Below are 22,553 nucleotides of genomic sequence, written 5' to 3'. Positions count from 1 at the left end.
GCCGAAAAGTCATATTAGTATACATATGACTTAGGGCAAACTTTTAGTTGTGTGTGTTGTCATTCTTGTTGGTGCAAGGAGAGAGAGAGCGCGTAACTGTGTACAGAGAGAGAGAGAGAGAAAGATATCGTTGCCTCTGTTGTAACCGCCGCCTGTGGCGAGGATCGTGAGCACGAGGTCGTTGCCTCCGTGAACTCATTGTTGTACATTCTAACATAGTGATAGTTTGCAGCCTGTGAGCTGTCGTGGTTTTTCCCTTAGTTTGGGGTTTCCACGTAAACATCATGCGTAATCGTCTCTTCTTCGTGTTGTTCATTATTTCCCGTTTTCTGTGTATGATTCTAAGCTCGGTTGTGGCCGAGCGTTGCGTATACAGAGTGTGCAGTTCTTATCAAGTGGTATCAGAGCAAAATGACACAAAAAATGGACGATTCGTTGGGAGGCATGTTCAAGCTCACCGGCTCCAACTATTCGTTGTGGAAGTCGAAGATGAGGGACATGCTCGTGGTTAAAGACCTCTGGCTGCCGGTTCAGTTCGGGGACAAGAGATCGAACAAAATCGACACCGTGATATGGGAGGTGATGCACATGAAGACAACGGCGTACATACGGTGCTTCATCGACATGAGCCTGTACAACAACTTCAATGAAGAGAGCAAGGCTCATGAGCTCTGGGAGAAGATCAGCATAATGTTTCAAAACAAAAATGTTGTTAATCAGGTTTCGGTATTCCGGAAGTTAGTAAGACTCCGGTACCAAGATGGTTCCAGCATGGCGGAGCACATGAATGCCTTCCAGGGCTGATCCATGTGCTAGCGCTACTCCTGCTCGGTTCCCTCCCGGATAGCTGGGAGACGCTGGTTGTCACTTTGGCCAACGCCGGGCCGGAAGGAAAATGGTTATCCCTAGCAAGAGTAAAGTCGAGCTTGCTAGATGAGGAGGCGCGTCGGAAAGATAAAGATATGAGCTCCGACTCCAAAGCGCTCCTTACCGAATCGGAATGCGGAAGACATAGAAACCGTAGTCCCCAGAACTGGGAGAAATCGGGGACACAGTCAAAGTCAAGGGGAAGGCCTACTTGCTTCTATTGTGGCAAGCCGGGACACTTCCAAAAGAACTGTCAGCATTTCCGAAAAGACAAGGAAACCGAAGGTACCGATTCGAAGCGGACCCCGGACCGGAACGGTAAAGACCGGAGGGGCCGGACTGGAAAGGAACGACGGTAATCGCGGCAAGTGAAGAAGAGTTGATGCTCATCACCGAGGAGAGTGAGATAAACCTTGCCGACGACGAGATGACCTGGGTGGTAGACTCCGGAGCGTCGTTCCACCTTACCCCGGACCGGAAATGCTTCTCATTCTACGCAGCCGGTGATCACGGTTGTGTCCGGATGGGGAATGAGGGAACATGCCGAATTGTCGGCATAGGAGACATGTGGCTGACAACACCAACCGGATGCAAGTTGCTGTTGAAGGATGTCCGACACGTTCCGGAGGTTCGTCTGAACCTGATATCAGCCGGTCGGCTAGATGATGAAGGCTACACGGGTAGCATCCAGAACAGTGTCATGAAGTTCAGCAAAGGGAGCTTGATTGTGGCTCGGGCCCCGAAGGTCAACACACTGTTCCTGATGAACGCCCGGTTATGTCCGGAAGAAGTGAACCTGACATTGCCGGTGAGCTGTGGCACAAGAGGCTGTGTCATATGAGCGAGAAGGGGATGAAGAGTCTTGCAAACGACAACCTCATTCCAGTGAAGAACGTGCACTTGGAGAAGTGCACTGATTGTCTGGCCGGTAAGCAAAACCGGACCTCCTTCCGACCAAGGCCACCGATGAGACGTAATGCACCATTGGAGTTGGTGCATACGGATGTGTGTCAAGTAGACACAAAGTCACATGCCGGAGCGCAGTACTTCGTGACATTCATAGATGACCACAACCGGAAGCTGTGGGCCACACCGTTGAAGATGAAGGATCAGGTGCTATCCGTCTTCAAAGAGCTCCACGCGAGACTGAAAAGAAAAACCGGTCGGAAGCTGAAGGCGTTTCGAGCAAATAACGGAGGAGAATATCGGGGGCAGTTCGAGGAGTACTGCCACTCGAAGGGAATCCGGCTCGAATTTACTGTGCTGAAGACGCCGGAACAAAACGGACTGGCCAAGAGGATGAACCGGACCATAATGGAGAGGGTCCGGAGTATGCTAGCGCATGCAAAACTATCCAAGAAGTTTTGGGCTGAGGCATTGTCGACAGCAACATATGTGATAAATAGATCACCCTCAGTACCATTGGACGGAGACACGCCACAGAGGCTCTGGACAGGCAAGGAAGTATCCTACCGACATCTGAAGGTATTCGGGTGTCTCGTGTACTTGCATGTAGCTAAGGACCGGAGAGGAAAGTTGGATCCAAAGACCTGGGCATGCATATTCCTCGGTTACGGCGACGATGAGTTCGGCTACCGAGTGTGGGACCTGGTCGACAAGAAGGTATTCCAGAGTCGAGATATTATCTTCATGGATGACAAGACGCTCGCCGACTGGGAGTCGGAGAGGAAGATAATGAACTCCGAGTCGACCGGTAAGGATCGACTCTACGATGAGCAGACCCAACCGGAAAGAGACCGGTTAGCACTCGAAGGACCAGCCGGTTACGGTGAGGATACCGAACAGGCTGAAGAAGAAGTAGAGGAAGTTGAAACCGGAACCAGCCAAGACCCCAAATCGGATTCAGATGAAGAGCAAATGGAGGAGCCGGTTACCGAAGCCCGAAGACGGAGATATCCTCTCAGAGAGAGAAGGGCGCCCCGGAGATTTCCGGATGCAGAGTGTCTTGCTGACCGATGAGGGGGGGCTGGAAAGCTTCAAAGAAACGAAGGATGACACCCACATCCGCAAATGGTTAAGTGCCATGCAGGATGAGATGGATTCCCTGCATGAGAACCATACGTACGAATTGGTGGAGTTGCCGAAAGGAAAGCGGGCACTCCGACACAAGTGGGTGTACAAGTTGAAACCGGGAGATGCCGGCAACCCCTCGAGATACAAAGCCAGGATCGTGGTGAAGGGGTTCCAACAAAAAAAGGGCGTGGACTTTGACGAGATATTTGCCCCAGTAGTAAAGATGACCTCCATCCGGACGGTGCTGAGTATGGCGGCAAGCATGGACCTCGAGGTAGAACAGTTGGACGTGAAGACAACATTCCTTCACGGCGACCTCGAAGAGGAGATCTACATGCAACAACCGAAGGGATTTGTGGAGAAAGGGAAGGAGCACCTGGTATGCCGGCTGAAGAAGAGCCTGTACGGATTAAAGCAGGCTCCCCGTCAATGGTACCGGAAGTTCGACTCCTTCATGGCTGATCAAGGGTACCACAAGACGCAAGCCGATCACTGCGTGTTTGTGAAGAAGTTTGAAGGAGGCGACTTCCTGATACTCCTTCTGTACGTGGATGACATGTTGATCATCGGACGGGACCAAGTCAAAATACGGATGCTGAAGAAGGCCCTCAACCGGACCTTCTCAATGAAAGACTTGGGTCCGGCAAGACAGATGTTGGGGATGCATATTATTTGGAACCGGTCAGTGAAGCAATTATGGCTGTCACAGGAAAAGTACGTGACAAAGGTGCTTCACCAGTTCAACATGTCAGATGCGAAACCGGTCGGATCGACACTTCTGGCAAACTGCAGGCTATCCGGTAAGCAAAGCCCAAAGACGAAAGCAGAGAAGGCGGATATGATGAGGATTCCATATGCCTCTGCCGTCGGGAGCATGATGTACGCAATGGTGTGAACCCGACCGGATATAGGATACGCAGTCGGAGTGGTGAGCCGGTTTATGAGCAATCCCGGGAAGGAGCACTGGAACGCGGTCAAATGGATACTCCGGTATTTGAAGGGCACTTCAAATATGTGTCTCCAATTGGGCTCCGGAAAACCTCAACTTGACGGTTTCACCGATTCGGACATGTCGGCTGATGTGGATACGAATCGGTCTACATCCGGGTATGTAATGACATATGCAGGGGGAGCTGTTTCGTGGCAGTCGAGGCTGCAGAAGACGGTTGCATTGTCAACCACGGAGGCGGAGTACATGGCAGCTGTGGAAGTCAGCAAGGACTCCATAAGAGAGCTCGGTATCCGGCAAGATGATTACCAGCTCTATTGTGACAGTCAAAGTGCCATCCATCTTGCGAAGAATGCGGCCTACCATTCCCGAACGAAGCATATCCAGCGAAGATATCACTGGATCCGGGAAAGAGTAGATGACCAAGAGTTCGCACTGATGAATATCCACACGGCCGAGAACGGGTCAGATATGCTAACCGAAGTTCTGATACCCGACAAGCTGGATGCATGCCGAAAGAGGATCAGACTAGTAAGACACCCCATGCCGGAGTGAAGGCGGAGTTTGTTGGGAGACAGGTCCCTCCGGATGGGAAGAGAGAAGAACAGTGCTGATAAGCAAACACAACCGAGGCTGAATCCGGATGAGGAGTACCCGGCTACGGAGAGCCGGGTGGTGCAGACCCGGTGAGAACCGGATGAGGAGTACCCGACTACGGAGAGCCGGGTGGTGCAGACCCGGTGAGAACCGGATGAGGAGTACCCGGCTACGGAGAGCCGGATGGTGCAGACCTGGTGAGAACCGGATGAGGAGTACCCGGCTACGGAGAGCCGGATGGTGCAGACCCGGTGAGGAGTGCTCACCGGATGAAGAGACATATTCGTAAATATGTTTTTTTTCTGAGAGTCCATCATGGCTATATTTGTAAATAGCCGAAAAGTCATATTAGTATAAATATGACTTAGGGCAAACTTTTAGTTGTGTGTGTTGTCATTCTTGTTGGTGCAAGGAGAGAGAGAGCGCGTAACTGTGTACAGAGAGAGAGAGAGAGAGAAAGAGGTCGTTGCCTCTGTTGTAACCGCCGCCTGTGGCGAGGATCGTGAGCACGAGGTCGTTGCCTCCGTGAACTCACTGTTGTACATTCTAACGTAGTGATAGTTTGCAGCCTGTGGGCTGCCGTGGTTTTCCCTTAGTTTGGGTTTTCCACGTAAACATCATGTGTACTCGTCTCTTCTTCGTGTCGTTCATTATTTCCCGTTTTCTGTGTATGATTCTAAGCTCGGTTGTGGCCGAGCATTGCGTATACGGAGCGTGCAGTTCTTGTCACCTAGTGCGTTTGAAATACTGATCAGATATATCATTTCATTTCATTAGACTGGAATTCATTTATATGTCGAATATCAAGGTTTAACCAATCTCATGTGCCTAACAATACTAAGATACTCCACATTTATAGTCTTGTATACATTTATTAGTAATTAGAAAAATTAATAGGATAATCGACCCTTTCTTGTCGAGCAAGCATTTCGCACTTGTAGCTCAGTGGATAGAGCGTCTGTTTCCTAAGCAGAAGGCCGAAGGTTTGACCCCTTCCTAGTGTGCCTGAAATAATAATCAGAAATGTCATTTCGGTTCATTAGACTAGAATTCGTTTAGGTGTCCAAGATCGAAGTTTAACCAATGTCATGTGCGTAACAATACTAAGATACTCCACATTTATGGTCTCTTATAGTGAAGTCAAATTTTCACAAACTATAAGCGGTTCTAGGACCTAACAAATGCAAAACTGTACTTTTGTATTATACATTAGGGGTCTACCATGAAAGCAAAAGGTCATAGCGTGATGAGTGCCAAGTAACCAAAATGAATAAGGTATTTCGCATTTAGACACTCCTATAAATTTTTAGCACTTCCTCAAAAATCAATTACGAGGATTCAGATGTGAGCATTAATTAAGCAGTTCACATAAATTGATTATAAATACATCAAGTCATATGCATTTATTAGTAAATAAAAGAATTAATAGGATCATCGACTCTTTCTTTTGGAGCAAGCATTTCGCACTTGTAGCTTAGTGGATAGAGCGTCTCTTTCCTAAGCAGAAGGCCGAAGGTTCGACCCCTTCCTAGTGCGATTGAAATAATTATCAGAAATCTCATTTCTATTTACAATATTGGAATTGGTTTATGTGTCGAAGATCGATTTTTAACCAATCTCATGTGCGTAACAATACTAAGATACTCCACATTTATGGTGTTGTATAGTGAAATCAAATTTTCACAAAATAGAAGTGGCTCTAGGACCCAACAAATGCAAAACTCTACTATTGTATTATGCATTAAGGGTTTACCATGGAAGCAAAAAGTCACAGTGTAATTAAAAGTCGATCTTTTATTTTGTACCATGGATTTCACAGTTGTAGCTCAATGGATAGAATGTTTGTTTCCTCTGCAGAAGGCTGAAGGTTTGACCCCTTCCTAGTGGGATTGAAATAATGATCACAAATCTCACTTTCATTCACAAGACTGGAATTGGTTTGTGTTGGAGATCAATGTTTAACCAATCTCATGTGCGTAACAATACTAAGATACTCCACATTCATGGTCTCGTATAGTGAAATCAAATTTGCACAAACTAAAAGTGGTTCTAGGATCTAACAAATGCAAAACTCTATTGTTGTATTATGTATTAATGGTTTACCATGGAAGCAAAAAGTCATAGTGTTATGGTTCCGAAATGCCCAAAGTGAATGAGCTATTTCTCATTTCTAGACTCATATAGATGTTCTCTACTTCGTCAAAAATCAATTACGATGATTGATTTGTGAGTTTGAATTAAGCATTTCATATAAATTGATTATTTATGCGTCAACTCAGATGCATTGATTAGTAACTAGAAGAAATAATTGGATCATCGATCCTTTCATTTGTAGCAAGGATTTCGCACTTGTAGTTCAGTGGATAGAGTATCTGTTTCCTAAGCAGAAGGCCGAAGGTTCAACCCCTTCCTAGTGAGATGGAAATAATTATCAGAAATCTCGTTGTATTCACAAGACTGGAATTGGTTTATGTGTCGAAGATTGATGTTTAACCAATCTCATGTGCGTAACAATACTAAGATACTCCACATTTATGGTCTCGTATAGTGAAATCAAATTTTCACAAAATAGATGTTGCTCTAGGACCCAACAAATGCAAAACTCTACTATTTTATTATGCATTAAGGGTTTACCATGGAAACAAAAAGTGATAGTGGGATGGTTCCCAAGTAACCAAAATGAATCAAGTATTTTGCATTTAGAGACTCGTATACATGTTTACTACTTCCTCAAAAATCGATTACCATGATGCATTTGTGAGATTTAATTAATCATTTGACATAAATTGATTATAAATTCGCCAACTCATATTCATTGATTAGTAATTAGAAGAATTAATAGGATCGTCGATCTTCTCTTTTGTACCATAGATTTCACACTTGTAGCTCAATGGATAGAACGTTTGTTTCCTTTGCAAAAGGCCGAAGGTTTGACCCCTTCCTAGTGCGATTGAAATAATGATCACAAATCTCATTTTCATTCACAAGACTAGAATTGGTTTGTGTTGGAGATCAATGTTTAACCAATCTCATGTGTGTAACAATACTAATTTGCACAAACTAGAAGTGGTTCTAGGATCTAACAAATACAAAACTCTATTGTTGTATTATGTATTAACGGTTTACCATGGAAGCAAAAAGTCATAGTGTTATGGTTCCCAAGTGCCCAAAGTGAATGAGTTATTTCTCAGTAAACCTAGGATTAGTAGGATCTCCACAATCACTCTAATTATTCCCTCTCTAAACATGAGATACAACTCCTTAGCCTAGGTTTGAAACATATCCTCCCATCTTCTCCACCATCATCCCCTACCCTACTTAAAGAATTTGATAGCCTAAGTAGGACCCTTCGACTTAAATTTTTTTTCAAAGATGTGGATAATTCGCCCCAAAATCCCTTTAAGCTACCTAACCCTAGTTGGCAACCTTCTACTAAGTACACTCCCCTAGAAAACATTATAGCTAAACACCAAACTATCTTTAGGGACACACTTCATACACTCAAATTAAAACCCATTAGGATTGCACGTCACTTATCACTAGCCTTACAATCTCTTAAGAAAAACAACAAAATCAAAATCCTACCTGGTGACAAAAATGTTGGAGTGTGTGTACTTGATAAGGACACTTACTATAACAAAGCTATAGAACACCTTTCCAATACTAATACATATAAAAAAGTCTCCCACTATCCACTTGAGGAGTTATCCTATAGATTGAAAAGCATTTCTAATAACCATCTTGGTACCCTATCCAACATAGAAGCCAACTACATACTACATAAACCCTCAAAAGGGTACCTAGTATGCAATATCTATTACCTCCCAAAACTCCATAAAAAGCCAATAGGTTTTAGAACAAACATCAAAATGGCTTCACCGCCAACTCATGCCTATCCTTCTCCTTCAGAAGCAATATTTGAAAGACTCACATTCCCTTGTCTAGACTTTAGAAGATCTCAACCCACCCCCTAATAGCTTTATCTTTACCTTTGATGTTGAATCTTTATATCTTAGCATACCCCCTAAGTTAGTACTTCAAGCTTTACGAAAAATGATTACCCGACATTTTTCATCTTCTAAAAATAACCTTATTTATACACTTAGTGCACTCACATTAGAATATCACTTTCTATCCTTTGATAACATGATCTATCAACAAGTCAAGGGTACAACCATGGGTCGTAATTTTTCTGTAGTTTATGCATGCCTATTCTTAGGTCACTTAGAGAACTCCCAACCATCACACCCTAATATTTTCTATTTCACTAGATATATAGATGATGCATTCGGGATATGGACGGGTACTAAACCTGAATTAGAAAATTACCTCCAGTTCTATAACACCTCCACTAATAATTGCATCAAAATTACCATCACCACTTCTCCCTTTAGATTACCGCTCTTAGATTTATGGATTAACCTAAAGAATTTAGATTTCTCCTTTAATTGCTACTAAAAGCCCCAAAATGCCTACCAATATCTCTCATTCTCGTCAATTCACCCCCTTCATTTAAAACGTCATTTTATTATTAATGAACTAAAACGATACCTAATTAGAGAAAGTACCGCCTTAGGTTTCCTTTGAATGAGAAAACTTTATTTTAGTAGATTAGTTAAAAGAGGATATCCCCTTTCTTTTATATTAGAGAATTATAAAAAAGGTCCTATTTAGCGCTAGGAAATCACTTGTATTTAGTAGAAAACCTAAACGTACCCTTATACCTGTCATATTCAAACTTAGGTATACGAAAGATACCCCTACATTAGGAATTCACGACATGCTAGAAAACCTCCATGCAGATTCAGCCACACATCCCCAACTATCCGAACTACCACGACCCTTCATATGTGGGACTAAGTCTGTAAAAAGAACAACGTGCGGAAGCAACAGAAAACCGAATGGAGGAAAAACACAGGTTTAATGGAAAGATTGGACACATAGTACGTGGGAGAGAGAGGGAGAGAGAGTCAATACACACAACTCTATTCAAAATAATAATACTTAGTCTGTACATAGGATGTGCTCAGTGAGCACTTTTATAAGAGTCCATACAGATTGATAGAAGTACTAACACGTACTTGAATGCTTATAATTGAGCTCTACACTAACTCTCAAAATATATTCCTACACAAAATATCTTTCCAACGGCCTTGCGGTTAATGCACCACTACGGCTTCTCATTGCGCACCGGTTTACGCACTGGTCCGGCCTAACCGATCGGTCCCAACCGATCCGGCCAATGTTCAACTTGTATCTCAACACTCCCCCTCAAGCTCAACTTGAGGCTCTTCTAATTCTTCCAAATCACCACCCCGGTTTCTTCTAGCTTCACACCTCGCTCACACTCCTCGTCCTGTTCGATTCCACGCGCCTCGACCCTTCCGGTCAGCATGTGTGCTTGTGTCAACTAATTGGATGTTGTTGAGATTGTCGCAGTAGATCGTCGTCGGATCGGACACCTCCAGTTGCAGATCCTTAAGTAGTCGTTTCAGCCGGATGGCTTCGCATGTTGCGACAGTCGCTCCTTTATACTCGGCTTCGGTGCTCGACAGTGCAATTGTTAGCTGCTTCTTGCTACTCCACGCGATCGCGGCACTCCCAAGAGAGACCGTGAATCCGGATGTGGATCGGCGATCGCCGGCATTTCCGTCCCAATCAGTATCGGTGTAGCCGACTAACTGCGCGCAGTATCAGTACGATATAGTAGCCCTCGGTCCTTAGTGTCCCTGACGTACCGAAGTATGCGTTGTGCGCACTGAAGGTGCTCCTCGGTTGGTCGTTCCATGAACTGACTAATCACACCGACCGGGTAACTGATGTCTAGTCGAGTGATAGTCAAGTATATGAGGCGTCCAACAATTTGTCGAAACCTCTTCGGGTCGTAAACCTTTCCGGAGTCGGGGTGAAGCTTGACGGTTCTATCCAGAGGAGTCGAGACGGACTTACAATCTGCCATCCCAAACTTGAAGAGCATACACAACACGTAATGTCGTTGGTTGATTAGTATGCCTTCGGGGGTACGGATCACTTCAATCCCGAGGAAGTAATGAAGGTCCCCCAGGTCCTTCATGTCAAATGATGCCGCGAGATGGAGCTTTACGCGGTCAATTTCACCTAGGTCGGCGTCGGTGATGACCAAGTCATTAATATAAAGTAAAATACTAAGCGGCCCGAGTCAACCTTTCCGAATGAAGAATGAAGAGTCTGATTTGGACATCGCAAATCCCATACGACGCGATCGTTGCGTGATTTTCGCGTTCCAAGCACGTGGGGCTTTCTTTCCATAAAGGGACTTCTTCAACTGTCAAACCGTCGAGGTGTTCATTCCAAAGTGAAATCTAGGGGGTTGTACCATGTACACCTGTTCCTCAAGATCGCCTTGCTAGAACGCATTCTTGACATCCATCTAATGTAAATGCAACCCCTTCTCCGCAGCTACCGCAAGCAAAACACGGGCGGTCCTCATCTTTGCGACCGGCGCAAACATCTCATCATAGTTGATATCGTGTTGCTGTGTGTAGCCCTTCGCTACGAACTAGGCCTTGTATTGGTTGACCGAGTCGTCGGTGTTGTACTTGACCTTGTACACCCACCTACATCCGATCGGCTTCACACCCTTCGGTGCGTCAACCAATTCCTAGGTTTCATTCTCTACCAATATGCGCTTCTCTTCCTCCATTGTGGCATGCCAATTTGCATCCATCGTGAGATTGAAATAATGATAAAAAATGTCATTTGGGTTCACAACACTCAAATTTTTTCGAACTACAAGGGCCTCTAGGACCCAACGGATGCAAAAAGTAATAGTGTTGTATTATGCATGAAGGGTTTACCATGGAAGCAAAAAGTAATAGTGGTTTTGGTCCCAAGTAACCAAAGGGAATGAGGTATTTTCCATTTAAAGACTCGTATAGATTTTTAGTACTTCGTCAAATATCGATTACGATGATTCATTTGTGAGCTTTAATTAATCATTTCACATAAATTGATTATTTATTTGTCAACTCAGATGCACTGATTAGTAGTTAGAAGAATTAATAGGATCATCGATCCTTTCTTGTGTAGCAAGGATATCGCACTTGTCGCTCATTGGATAGAGCATCTGTTTCCAAAGCAGAAGACCGAAGGTTCGACCTCTTCCTAGTGCGATTGAAATAGTGATCAGAAATGTCATTTGTATTGATAAGACTAGAACAGGTTTATGTCTTGAAGATGGATGTTTAACCAATCTCATGTGCGTTATGGTACTAAGATACTCCACATCTATGGTCTCGTATAGTGAAATCAAATTTTCACAAACTACAAGTGGCTCTACGACCCAACAAATACAAAACTCTACTTTTGTATTAGAGATTACCATGGAAGCAAAAAGATATAGTGTCATGGATCACAGGTAACGAAAATGAATGAGGTATTTTGCATTTAGAGACTCATATAGATGTTTAGTACTTCCTCAAAAATCGATTAGGATGATTCATTTGTAAGCTTTAATTAATCATTTCACATAAATTGATTATTTATTCATTAACTCATATGCAAGTATTAGTAATTAGAAGAATTTATAGAATCGTCGATCCTTCTTTTGTAGCAAGGATTTCGCACTTGTAGTTTAGTGGATAGAGCGTTTGTTTCCTAAGCAGAAACCCGAAGGATCGACTCCTTTCTAGTTCGATTTAAAAAATGACCATTCATGTCCTTTGTACTCACAAACACAACCCAGGATGTTGCTTATGTGCTAGATATTTAGTACTTCCTTAAAAATCGATTATGATGATTCATGAATTGATTAGTAATTAGAAGTATTAATAGCATCGTCAACCCTTTCTTTTGTAGCAACGATTTCGCACTTGTAGCTCAGTGGATAGAACGTATGTTTCCTAAGCAGAAGGCCGAAGCTTCGACCCCTTCCAAGTGCGATTGAAATAATGATCAGAAATATCATTTGGGTTCACAAGACTGGAATTGGTTTATGTGTCGAAGATCGAGGTTTAACCAATCTCATATGCGTAACAATACTAAGATACTCCACATTTATGGTCTCGTATAGTGAAATCAATTTTTTACAAACTATAAGTTCCTCAAGAACCCAACAAATGCAAAACTTTACTGTGGAATTATGAATGACAGATTTACCATGGAAGCAAAAAGTTAAAGTGTTTTTGGTCCCAAGTAACCATAGAAAATGAGGTATTTTCCATTTAGAGACTCGTATAGATTTTTAGAACTTCCTCAATTATCGATTACAATGATTCATTTCTGTGGTTTAATTAATCATTTCACATAAATTGATTATTTATTAGTCAACTCAGATCCATTTATTATTAATTAGGAGAATTAATAGGATCATCGACTTTTTCTTTAGGACCAAGGATTTCGGACTTGTGGCTCAGTGGATAGAGCGTCTGTTTCCTAAGCAGAAGGCCGAAGGTTCAACCCCTTCCTAGTGCGATTGAAATAATGATCAGATATGTCATTTGGGTTCAGAAGAACAGAATTGCTTTATGTGTCGAAAATTGAAATTTAACCAATCTCATGTGGGTAACATTACTAAGATATTCCATATTTATGGTCTCATATAGTCAAATCAAATTTCCACAAACTCTAAGCAGTTCTAGGACCCAACAAATGCAAAACTCTACTTCTGTATTATGCATTAAAGGTTTACAATGGAAGCAAAAACTCATAGTGTGATGTGTCGCAAGTAACCAAAATGAATGAGGTATTTCGCATTTAGACACTCGTATAGATTTTCCTTACTTCTTCAAAAATCACTTACGAGGATTCACTTGTGAGTTTTAATTATGCAGTTCACATGATTTGATTTTAAATACGTCAACTCAGATGCATTTATTAGTAAATAGAAGACTTAATAGGACCACCGACTCTTTCTTTCGGAACAAGCATTTTGCACTTGTAGCTCATCGGATAGAGTGTCTGTTTCCTAAGTAGAAGGCCAAAGGTTCGACCCCTTCCTAGTGCGATTGACATAATGATCAGAAATGTCATTTGCGTTAACAAGACTAGAATTGGTTTATATGTCGAAGTTGGAGGTTTAACCAATCTAATGTGCGTAAGAATACTAAGATACTCCACATTTATGGGCACGTATAGTAAAAACAAATTTCCAAAAACTATGGGTGGTTCTAGGAAACAACAAATGCAAAATCGAGAGTTGTATTACGCATTAAGGGTTTACCATCAGAGCAAAAATTCACAGTGTAATGGGTCCCAGGTAACCAAAATGAATAAGGTATTTCGCATTTAGCCACTCATATAGATTTCTCGTAGTTCCTCAGAAATCGATGACGATGATTCATTTGTGAGCTTTAATTAAGCAATTCACATAAATTGATTATAAATACGTCAACTGAGATGCATTTCTTATTAATTAGAAGAATTAATAGAATCATTGACTCTTTCTTTTGGAGCAAGCATTTCGCACTTGTAGCTCAGTGGATAGAGTGTCTGTTTCCTAAGCATAAGGCCGAAGGTTCGACCCCTTCCTAGTGTGATTGAAATATTGACCAGAAATGTCATTTCGGTTCATTAGACTGGAATTCGTTTATGCGTCGAAGATCGACGTTTAACCAATCTCATTTGGCTAACAGTACTAAGATACTCCACTTTTATGGTCTCAAATAGTAAAATTAATTTTCCAAAAAATATAAGTGGTTCTACGACACAACAAGTGCAAAACACTATTGTTGTATTGCGCATTACGGGTTTACCATTAAAGCAAAAAGACACTCTGTAATGGGTCCCAAGGAACCAAAAAGAAGGAGGTATTTGGAATTTATCCACTCATATAGATTTACAGTACGTCCTCAAAATTCCATTCAAGACGATGATTCATTTGTGAGATTTAATTAGGCAATTCACATAAATTGATTATAAATACTTCAACTCAGATGCATTTATTATTAATTAGAAGAATTAATAGGATCATGACTCTTTCTTTGGGAGCAAGGATTTCGCACTTATAGCTCAGTGGATAGAGCGTCTATATCCTAAGTAGAAGTCTGAAGGTTCGATGCCTTCCTAGTGCGACTGAAATAATGATTAGATATGTCATTTCGGTTCACAAGAACTGAATTGCTTTATGTGTCAAAAATTGAGGTTTAACGAATGTCATGTGGGTAACATTACTGAGATATTCCATATTTATGGTCTCGTATAGTCAAATCAAATTTCCACAAACTCTAAGCGGTTCTAGGACCCAACAAATGCAAAACTCTACTTCTGAATTATGCATTAAAGGATTACCATGGAAGCAAAAGCTCATAGTGTGATTGGTCGCGAGTAACCAAAATGAATCACGTATTTCGCATTTAGACACTCCTATAGATTTTCCTTACTTCCTCAAAAATCACTTACGAGGATTCATTTGTGACCTTTAATTAGGTAGTTCACATAATTTGATTTTAAATACGTCAACTCAGATGCATTTATTAGTAAATAGAAGAAGTAATAGGACCATCGACTCTTTCTTTCGGAACAAGCATTTCGTACTTGTAGCTCATCGTATAGAGTGTCTGGTTCCTAAGCAGAAGGCCGACGGTTCGACCCCTTCCTAGTGCGACTGAAATAATGATTAGCTATGTCATTTCGGTTTAGAAGAACTGAATTGCTTTATGTGTCGAAGATCGACGTTTAACCAATCTCATGTGCGTAACAATACTCATATACTCCACATTTATTGTCTCGTATACATTTCTTAGTAATAAGGAGAATTAATAGGATCATCGACTCTTTCTTTGGGAGCAAGGATTTCGCACTTATAGCTCAGTGGATAGAGCGTCTAGTTCCTAAGCAGAAGGCCGAAGGTTCGATGCCTTCCTAGTGCGACTCAATTAATGATTAGATATGTCATTTTGGTTTAGAAGAACTGAATTGCTTTATGTGTCGAAGATCGACGTAAACCAATCTCATGTGCGTAACAATACTAAGATTTTCCATATTTATGGTCTCCTATAGTGAAATCAAATTTTCACAAACTATAAGCGGTTCTACGACCCAACAAATGCAAAACTCCACTTCTATATTCTGCATTAAAGGATTACCATGGAAGCAAAAACTCATAGTGTGATGGGTCACAAGTAACCAAAATGTATGAGGTATTTCACATGTAGACACTCCTATAGATTTTCAGTACTTCTTCAAAAATCAATTATGAGGATTCAGTCGTGAGTTTTAATTAAGAAATCCACATAAATTGATTTTAAATACTTCAACTCATATGCATTTATTAATACATAGAAGAATTAATAGGACCGTCCACTCTTTCTTTCGAAGCAAGAATTTTGCACTTGTAGCTCAGTCGATAAAGCGCCGGTTTCCTAAGCAGAAGGCCGAAAGTTCGACCCCTTCCTAGTGCGATTGAAATAATGATCAGAAATGTCATTTCGGTTCATTAGACTGGAATTCGTTTATGCGTCGAATATCGAGGTTTAACCAATCTCATTTGGCTAACAATACTAAGATACTCCACTTTTATGGTCTCATATAGTAAAAATAATTTTCCAAAAAATATAAGTGGTTCTACGACAAAACAAATGCAAAACACTATTGTTGTATTGCGCATGACGGGTTTACCATTAAAGCAAAAAGACATTCTGTAATGGGTCCCAAGGAACCAAAAAGAAGGAGGTATTTGGGATTTATCCACTCATATAGATTTACAATACCTTCTCAAAAATCCATTCAGGACGATGATTCATTTGTGAGCTTTAATTAGGCAGTTCACATAAATTGATTATAAATACTTCAACTCAAATGCATTTATTATTAATTAGAAGAATTAATAGGATCATCGACTTTTTCTTTGGGAGCAAAGATTTCGCACTTGTAGCTCAGTGGATAGAGCGTCTGTTTCCTAAGGAGAAAGCCGAAGGTTTGACCCCTTCCTAGTGCGACTGAAATAGTGATTAGATATGTCATTTCGGTTCAGAAGAACTGAAATTCTTTATGTGTCGAAAATGGAGGTTTAACCAATCTCATGTCGGTAACATTACTAAGATATTCCATATTTATGGTCTTGTATAGTCAAATCAAATTTCCACAAACTCTAAGCGGTTCGAGGACCCAACAAATCCAAACTCAGTGTGATGGGTCGCAAGTAACCAAAATGAATAAGGTATTTCTTATTTAGACACTCCTATAGATTTTCCGTACTTCCTTAAAAATCAATTACGAGTATTCGATTGTGAGTTTTAATTAAGCAGTTCACATAAATTGATTATAAATACGTCAACTCATATCCATTTATTATTAATTAAAATAATTAATAGGACCATCGACTCTTTCTTTCGGAGCAAGCATTTCGTACTTGTAGCTCAGCGGATAAAGTGTCTGTTTCCTAAATAGAAGGCCGAAGGTTCGACCCCTTCCTAGTGCGATTGAAATAATGATCATAAATGTCATTTGGGTTAACAAGATTGGAATTGGTTTATATGTCGAAGTTGGAGGTTTAACCAATCTAATGTGCGTAACAATACTAACATACTCCACATTTATGGTCTCGTATAGTAAAAACAAATTTCCAAAATCTATGGGTAGTTCTAGGACACAACAAATGCAAAACTCTAGAGTTGTATTACGCATTAAGGGTTTACCATGAGAGCAAAAAGTCACATTGGAATGGGTCCCAAGTAACCAAAATGAATTAGGTATTTCGCATTTAGCCACTCAGATAGATTTCTCGTACTTCCTCAGAAAGCGATGACGAATATTCATTTGTGAACTTTAATTAAGGAGTTAACATAAATTGATTATAATTACGTCAACTCAAATACATTGATTATTAATTACAACAATTAATAGGATCATCGACTCTTCCTTTCGGAGCAAGCATTTCGCACTTGTAGCTCAGTGGATAGAGCGTTTGTTTCCAAATCATCAGGGCGAAGATTCGACCGCTTCCTAGTGCGATTGACATAATGATCAAAAATGTCATTTGCGTTAACAAGACTGGAATTGGTTTATATGTCGAAGTTGGAGGTTTAACCAATCTAATGTGCGTAAGAATACTAAGATACGCCACATTTATGGGCATGTATAGTAAAAACAAATTTCCAAAAAACTATGGGTGGTTCTAGGACACAACAAATGCAAAACTCGATAGTTGTATTACGCATTAAGGGTTTACCATCAGAGCAAAAATTCACAGTGTAATGGGGCCCAGGTAACGAAAATGAATTAGGTATTTCGCATTTAGCCATTCATATAGATTCCTCGTAGTTCCTTAGAAATCGATGACGATGATTCATTTGTGAGGTCTAATTTAGCAGTTCACATAAATTGATTATAAATACGTCACCTCATATGCATTTATTACTAATTACAATAATTAATAGGATCATCGACTCTTTCTTTCGGAGCAAGCATTTCGCACTTCTAGCTCAGTGGATAGAGCGCCAGTTTCCTAAGCAGAAGGCCGAAGGTTCGACCTCGTCCTAGTGCGATTCACATAATGATCAGAAATGTCATTTGTTATAACAAGACTGGAATTGGTTTATATGTCAAAGTTGGAGGTTTAACCAATCAAATGTTCGTAACAATACTAAGATCGAAGTTTAACCAATCTCATGTGCGTAACAATACTCATATACTCCACATTTATTGTCTCATATGGATTTCTTAGTAATAAGAAGAATTAATAGGATCATCGACACTTTCTTTGGGAGCAAGGATTTCGCACTTGTAGCTCAGTGGATAGAGCGTCTGTTTCCTAAGGACAAGGCCGAGGGTTCGAGCCCTTCCTAGTGCGCTTGAAATAATGATCAGAAATGTCATTTCGGTTCATTAGACTAGAATTTGTTTAGGTGTCAAAGATCGAAGTTTAACCAATCTCATGTGCGTAACAATACTCATATACTCCACATTTATTGTCTCGTATGCGTTTCTTAGTAATAAGAAGAATTAATAGGATCATCGACTCTTTCTTTGGGAGCAAGGATTTCGCACTTGTAGCGCAGTGGATAGAGCGTCTGTTTCCTAAGCAGAAGGCCGAAGGTTCGACCCCTTCCTAGTGCGCTTGAGATAATGATCAGAAATATCATTTCGGTTCATTAGACCAGAATTCGATTAGGTGTCAAACATCGAAGTTTAACCAATCCCATGTGCGTAACAATATTCATATACTCCACATTTATTGTCTCGTATGGATTTCTTAGTAATAAGAAGAATTAATAGGATCATCGACTCTTTCTTTGGGAGCAAGGATTTCGCACTTGTAGCTTAGTGGATAGAGCGTCTGGTTCCTATGCAGAAGGTCGAAGGTTCGACCCCTTCCTAGTGCGACTGAAATAATAATTAGATATGTCATTTTGGTTAAAAAGAACTGAATTGCTTTATGTGTCGAAGATCGACGTTTAACCAATCTCATGTGCGTAACAATACTCATATACTCCACATTTATTGTCGCGTATGGATTTCTTAGTAATAAGAAGAATGAATAGGATCATCGACTCTTTCTTTGGGAGCAAGGATTTCGCACTTGTAGCTCAGTGGATAGAGCGTCTGGTTCCTAAGCAGAAGGCCGAAGGTTCGACCCCTTCCTAGTGCGACTGAAATAATGATTAGATATGTCATTTTGGTTAAAAACAACTGAATTGCTTTATGTGTCGAAGATCGACGTTTAACCAATCTCATGTGCGTAACAATACTCCTATACTCCACATTTATTGTCTCGTATGCATTTCTTAGTAATAAGATGAATTAATAGGATTTCACACTTGTAGCTCAGTGGATAGAGCGTCTGTTTCCTAAGCAGAAGGCCGAATGTTCGACCCCTTCCTAGTGTGCTTGAAATAATGATCAGAAATGTCATTTCGGTTCATTAGACTAGAATTCGTTTACGTGTCAAAGATCGACGTTTAACCAATCTCATGTGCGTAACAATACTCATATACTCCACATTTATTGTCTCGTATGCATTTCTTAGTAATAAGAAGAATTAATAGGATCATCGACTCTTTCTTTGGGAGCAAGGATTTCGCACTTGTAGCTCAGTGAATAGAGCGTCTAGTTCCTAAGCAGAAGGCCGAAGGTTCGACCCCTTCCTAGTGCGACTGAAATAATGATTAGATATGTCATTTCGGTTTAGAAGAACTGAATTGCTTTATGTGTTGAAGATCAACGTTTAACCAATCTCATGTGCGTAACAATAATAAGATATTCCATATTTATGGTCTCCTATAGTGAAATCAAATTTTCACAAACTATAAGCGGTTCTCAGACCCAACAAATGCGAAACTCCACTTCTATATTATGCATTAAAGGATTACCATGGAAGCAAAAACTCATAGTGTGATGGGTCGCAAGTAACCAAAATGAATGAGGTATTTCGCATGTAGACACTCCTATAGATTTTCCGTACTTCCTCAAAAATCAATTATGAGGATTCAGTCGTGAGTTTTAATTAAGCAATCCACATAAATTGATTTTAAATACTTCAACTCAGATGCATTTATTAATACATTGAAGAATTAATAGGACCATCGACTCTTTCTTTCGAAGCAAGAATTTTGCACTTGTAGCTCAGTCGATACAGCACCTGTTTCCTAAGCAGAAGGCCGAAAGTTCGACCCCTTCCTAGTGCGATTGTAATAATGATCAGAAATGTCATTTCGGTTCATTACACTGGAATTCGTTTATGCGTCGAAGATCCAGGTTTAACCAATCTCATTTGGCTAACAATACTAAGATACTCCACTTTTATGGTCTCATATAGTAAAAATAATTTTCCAAAAAATATAAGTGGTTCTACGACACAACAAATGCAAAACACTATTGTTGTATTGCGCATGACGGGTTTACCATTAAAGCAAAAAGACACTCTGTAATGGGTCCCAAGGAACCAAAAAGAAGGAGGTATTTGGAATTTATCCACTAATATAGATTTACAATACCTCCTCAAAACTCCATTCAGGACGATGATTCATTTGTGAGCTTTAATTAGGCAGTTCACATAAATTGATTATAAATACTTCAACTCAAATGCATTTATTATTAATTAGAAGAATTAATAGGATCATCGACTGTTTCTATGGGAGCAAAGATTTCGCACTTGTAGCTCAGTGGATAGAGCGTCTGTTTCCTCAGCAGAAGGCCGAAGGTTCGACCCCTTCCTAGTGCGACTGAAATAATGATTAGATATGTCATTTCGGTTCAGAAGAACTGAATTGCTTTATTTGTCGAAAATTGAGGTTTAACCAATCTCATGTGGGTAACATTACTAAGATATTCCATATTTATGGTCTTGTATAGTCAAATCACATTTCCACAAACTCTAAGCGGTTGGAGGACACAAGAAATCCAAACTCTACTTCTGTATTATGCATTAAAGGATTACCATGGAAGCAAAAACTCAGTATAACAGGTCGCAAGTAACCAAAATGAATAAGGTATTTCTTATTTAGACACTCCTATAGATTTTCCGTACTTCCTCAAAAATCAATTACGAGTATTCGATTGTGAGTTTTAATTAAGCAGTTCACATAAATTGATTATAAATACGTCAACTCAGATCCATTTATTATTAATTAGAATAATTAATAGGACCATCGACTCTTTCTTTCGGAGCAAGCATTTCGTACTATTAGATCAGCGGATAAAGTGTCTGTTTCCTAAGTAGAAGGCCGAAGGTTCGACCACTTCCTAGTGCGATTGAAATAATGATCATAAATGTCATTTGGGTTAACAAGATTGGAATTGGTTTATATGTCGAAGTTGGAGGTTTAACCAATCTAATGTGCGTAACAATACTAACATACTCCACATTTATGGTCTCGTCTAGTACAAACAAATTTCCAAAAACTATGGGTAGTTCTAGGACACAACAAATGCATAACTCTAGCTTGTATTACGCATTAAGGGTTTACCATGAGAGCAAAAACTCACATTGGAATGGGTCCCAAGTAACCAAAATCAATGAGGTATTTCGCATTTAGCCACTCAGATAGATTTCTCGTACTTGCTTAGAAAGCGATGACGAATATTCATTTGTGACCTTTAATTAAGCAGTTCACATAAATTGATTCTAAATACGTCAACTCAAATGCATTGATTATTAATTACAATAATTAATAAGATCATCGACTCTTTCTTTCGGAGCAAGCATTTCGCACTTGTAGCTCAGTGGATAGAGCGTTTGTTTCCGAAGCATAAGGCCGAAGGTTCGTCCCCTTCCTAGTGCGATTGACATAATTATCAGAAATGTCATTTGCGTTAACAAGACTGGAATTGGTTTATATGTCGAAGTTGGAGGTTTAACCAATCTAATGTGCGTAAGAATACTAAGATACTCCACATTTATGGGCACATATAGTAAAAACAAATTTCCAAAAACTATGGGTGGTTCTAGGAAACAACAAATGCAAAACTCGAGAGTTGTATTACGCATTAAGGGTTTACCATCAGAGCAAAAACCCACAGTGTCAGGGGTCCCAGGTAACCAAACTGAATGAGGTATTTCGCATTTAGCCACTCATATAGATTTCTCGTAGTTCCTCAGAAATCGATGACGATGATTCATTTGTAAGCTTTAATTAAGCAGTTCACATAAATTGATTATAAATACGTCAACTCAAATGCATTGATTATTAATTACAATAATTAATAGTATCATGGACTCTTTCTTTCGGAGCAAGCATTTCGCACTTGTAGCTCAGTGGATAGAGCGTTTGTTTCCGAAGGATAAGGGCGAAGGTTCGACCGCTTCCTAGTGCGATTGACATAATGATCAGAAATGTCATTTGCGTTAACAAGACTGGAATTGGTTTATATGTCGAAGTTGGAGGTTTAACCAATCTAATGTGCGTAGGAATACTAAGATACTCTACATTTATGGGCACGTATAGTATAAACAAATTTCCAAAAACTATGGGTGGTTCTAGGACACAACAAATGCAAAACTCGAGAGTTGTATTACGCATTAAGGGTTTACCATCAGAGCAAAAAGTCACAGTGTCATGGGGCCCAGGTAACCAAACTGAATGAGGTATTTCGCATTTAGCCACTCATATAGATTTCTCGTAGTTCCTCAGAAATCGATGACTATGATTCATTTGTAAGCTTTAATTAAGCAGTTCACATAAATTGATTA

At 40.4% G+C, this 22,553-nt stretch overlaps 11 non-coding genes across 11 annotated transcripts; all 11 read left to right on the top strand.

Moving 5' to 3' along the window:
* The first annotated feature begins 5,378 nt into the window (after positions 1-5,378).
* TRNAR-CCU (transfer RNA arginine (anticodon CCU)) lies at positions 5,379-5,451 on the top strand. Its single transcript has one exon. It is a non-coding gene; the product is annotated as a tRNA-Arg (tRNA).
* A 459-nt stretch (positions 5,452-5,910) lies between these two features.
* TRNAR-CCU (transfer RNA arginine (anticodon CCU)) lies at positions 5,911-5,983 on the top strand. Its single transcript has one exon. It is a non-coding gene; the product is annotated as a tRNA-Arg (tRNA).
* A 6,842-nt stretch (positions 5,984-12,825) lies between these two features.
* Positions 12,826-12,898, top strand: TRNAR-CCU (transfer RNA arginine (anticodon CCU)). The gene has a single exon. It is a non-coding gene; the product is annotated as a tRNA-Arg (tRNA).
* Positions 12,899-13,888: 990 nt separating this feature from the next.
* On the top strand, positions 13,889-13,961 carry TRNAR-CCU (transfer RNA arginine (anticodon CCU)). The gene has a single exon. It is a non-coding gene; the product is annotated as a tRNA-Arg (tRNA).
* Positions 13,962-16,771: 2,810 nt separating this feature from the next.
* On the top strand, positions 16,772-16,844 carry TRNAR-CCU (transfer RNA arginine (anticodon CCU)). Its single transcript has one exon. It is a non-coding gene; the product is annotated as a tRNA-Arg (tRNA).
* Positions 16,845-18,408: 1,564 nt separating this feature from the next.
* TRNAR-CCU (transfer RNA arginine (anticodon CCU)) lies at positions 18,409-18,481 on the top strand. Its single transcript has one exon. It is a non-coding gene; the product is annotated as a tRNA-Arg (tRNA).
* Positions 18,482-18,674: 193 nt separating this feature from the next.
* On the top strand, positions 18,675-18,747 carry TRNAR-CCU (transfer RNA arginine (anticodon CCU)). The gene has a single exon. It is a non-coding gene; the product is annotated as a tRNA-Arg (tRNA).
* A 193-nt stretch (positions 18,748-18,940) lies between these two features.
* On the top strand, positions 18,941-19,013 carry TRNAR-CCU (transfer RNA arginine (anticodon CCU)). The gene has a single exon. It is a non-coding gene; the product is annotated as a tRNA-Arg (tRNA).
* Positions 19,014-19,178: 165 nt separating this feature from the next.
* TRNAR-CCU (transfer RNA arginine (anticodon CCU)) lies at positions 19,179-19,251 on the top strand. Its single transcript has one exon. It is a non-coding gene; the product is annotated as a tRNA-Arg (tRNA).
* A 1,261-nt stretch (positions 19,252-20,512) lies between these two features.
* Positions 20,513-20,585, top strand: TRNAR-CCU (transfer RNA arginine (anticodon CCU)). Its single transcript has one exon. It is a non-coding gene; the product is annotated as a tRNA-Arg (tRNA).
* A 987-nt stretch (positions 20,586-21,572) lies between these two features.
* On the top strand, positions 21,573-21,645 carry TRNAR-CCG (transfer RNA arginine (anticodon CCG)). The gene has a single exon. It is a non-coding gene; the product is annotated as a tRNA-Arg (tRNA).
* The last annotated feature ends 908 nt before the right edge of the window (positions 21,646-22,553 follow it).

This window comes from Azolla caroliniana, unplaced genomic scaffold, assembly GCF_043228905.1.
Source record: "Azolla caroliniana isolate FFs.n. ecotype wild unplaced genomic scaffold, voAzoCaro1.0.p SCAF_18, whole genome shotgun sequence".
Lineage (NCBI taxonomy): Eukaryota > Viridiplantae > Streptophyta > Polypodiopsida > Salviniales > Salviniaceae > Azolla > Azolla caroliniana.
The sequence above is the reverse complement of the archived record's forward strand: the minus strand, read 5'-3'. Positions and strand labels throughout refer to the sequence as shown.